This window comes from Empidonax traillii, unplaced genomic scaffold, assembly GCF_003031625.1.
Source record: "Empidonax traillii isolate 1590-97213 ecotype Southwest subspecies unplaced genomic scaffold, ASM303162v1 scaffold99:size1466351, whole genome shotgun sequence".
NCBI classification, from domain to species: Eukaryota; Metazoa; Chordata; class Aves; order Passeriformes; family Tyrannidae; genus Empidonax; species Empidonax traillii.
The window spans coordinates 187,336-189,847 of record NW_020955292.1 but is presented as its reverse complement, the minus strand read 5'-3'; positions in this window follow the sequence as shown (position 1 = coordinate 189,847).

The following is a 2,512-nucleotide window of genomic DNA, read 5'->3' as shown; positions in this document are numbered from 1 at the left end:
GGGACAGGACAGGGCTATGACGGGGGTAGAACGGGGGTAGAAGAGGGGTCAGGATAGGGGCAGGATGGGGACAGGACAGGAGCCGGGATAGGGGCAGGAGGGGGATGGGAGAGGAGCGGGGGCAGGACGGGCTCGGGCTGGGAGGTTTAGGACGGGGGGCAGGTGCCGGGTCCGTGCGGGCGGGGGCAGTCGCTCCCTCTCTCCCTGCCTCTCTCCCTGCCTCTCGTGTGCCGGGAGCTGTCCCCGGGAGCTCCGTGGAAGTTGGAGCTCCAGGACAGCAGCCCCGAGCGGACGGGAACGCCCCGGTGGCAGCGTGGGCGTGCGGAGAGAGGAGGGACGGCGGCCGCCCGCCTTCACCTGGAGCCGAGCGGGGCGCTGGCCCGCCGGGAGCATCCCGGGATCTGTCTGCCGGCGGGAATGTGACTCGGGGAACTGAAGGGAAAAGGGAGCCGCGTTTCTGTCAGCTCTGAGCGGAGTTGGAAGCGATGACGTAGGTCTGGTGTATGTGTGTGTGTGAGCAGATGTCTCTGTCCTTTTAATGACACGGAGAAATGATTCGCTGTAGGTGCTGGATGCCATCGAGCAGCGCTCGTGTTTGCGTGGGAAGGAGAAGGAAGGAGGACACTAGGCAAGTACTAAGCCTTCAGAATTTTGTTTTATATATATATGTATACATTCTCCTGTCTTCCCCACCTCCCTCTTCCCAGGAACGTGAGTAGAATTAATTCCCTCATCCTACAAGTGTGGTAATTCCAAACTTTAGTAGCCGCTGAGTAGCCTTGGTAGCAGCTAGGTTTTCCCTGGTTGCTTTTTTAGCCTGAGCAGAGTTGAGCAGCTCAGTGCTGGGTCTGCTGTCCCCAACCAGGATGTTTTCTTTGGGGCTGTGCTCCAGCACTGGAGGTGTGTGGAGTGCCTGGGCTCCACACACAGTTGAGTAGCAGCTCCGTGTTTGTTTAAAAACAGCAAAACAGGTGGTGCTGGTCCGGGCTCCCTCCTGGCAGGAGGACTCACCCTGGCTATGCTCAGCTTCGCTCTCTGTTCTGCAGGATTTCAGATCCCATTGCCCACCTTTATGGGACAGTGATCCACATAGGGATGTGGAAGCAGCTCAGGGTTCTGGCTGGATGGGGACACTCCTCACCTGCCCTGAGGAACACAGCACAGTTGAAAGTTAGCTGGGAATGGAGCTGCTGCCTGTGGTGTGTGGGGTGAGGATAAGTGGGCTCCAGTCTGTCCTCCAAGGTCTGCTTGTGTATTTTCAGTAAGTGTCTGGAATGCTGCAGTGCTTAGAGTGATGCAGCCTATTTTACCAGTGGTCATTAGTTTGATGCATCTTGTTCCAGATTTATTAGAGGACTCATGTTGGTATTTCTGCATTGATAGTGGATTGTTTGTGGAGAGAGAGAATGCACCATGCTTGTTCTTCTCTGTTTATGTCTGTAAAACTGAGTTATTTCTGATAAGTGGCTAATTCTGAGCTCTCAAGGAGTAAGGCAATAATATGGGGTGTGTTTTAAGTGTAAATACCTGGTCACAAACTCTCATGTAGCATTGAACTTCATACAAATACGTGACAATTCTTTCATGCTCTCACAGTGAGGCTGCAAGCTGTTCAAATCTCTATTAATGTATAATTTGTCAAATTCAGATTTATCTGCTCTCTAACTCATCACATAACTTCCTTTGGCATCTGATTTGAGGAGAGTTTGAGCTGAGTTGTTTTCTTGTTTCCTGTACTAGAGCTTTCAGATTACAAACTAATTCTGTGTATGTATTTAATTTATGTGTGTGTGTTTTACTTACAGTGATTCTCTGTAGGTACTTCCCTTTTGCTTTGTTACGTCATTATCACTTAAAAAGAATCTTTGCAAGTCAAAGCTTTTAAATATGAGATATTTCTACTTGTGTGCATTCTAAATAGGAATCTTGCATCAGGCTTTTGCTGTTAAATTTGTGTTTCATAACACGTTGCAGGATGTGGGGGTCTTTCAGAAAAACTGGGCTCTGTCTCTTCTGAGTAATCTGCTGTCTTGCCTTAAAGGGAAAACCCTTTTTGCCTGGAGCTGGGCTGGAGTCTGCAGGGTGGCCCCAGGTTGCTGGGGAGCAGGGGCAGAGCAGTGGTCAGTGAGTTTGGATCAGGAACACAGACCAGTTGTTTCTTCCATTTACAGGTTTTTGTTCCAGGTTTTTCTGCAGCCTCCTGAAATGCTGCAACATCCAGGTTAAAAGAAATGGCAGGGGTGGAGGTGTTCCTGGAACACTAAATTTTATTTGGTTTATTTATTTTATTTGTATGTTGGTTCATGTTTTTAAATAGGAACCGGGCCTTTTGTTTTAAGACAGAGTTCAGACTCTTTTAATAGAACTCCTCTGCAGTTCAGTTACAGCATTTAAAGCAAACTGAGTTTGAATAAAAGTGCCACTTTTGTATCAGAGGTATTCAAGATGTAGATTTTTAATAAGATTGTATTTCAGCACGTGCTCAGGTTTTCTACACAGGGAAAAATTCAAA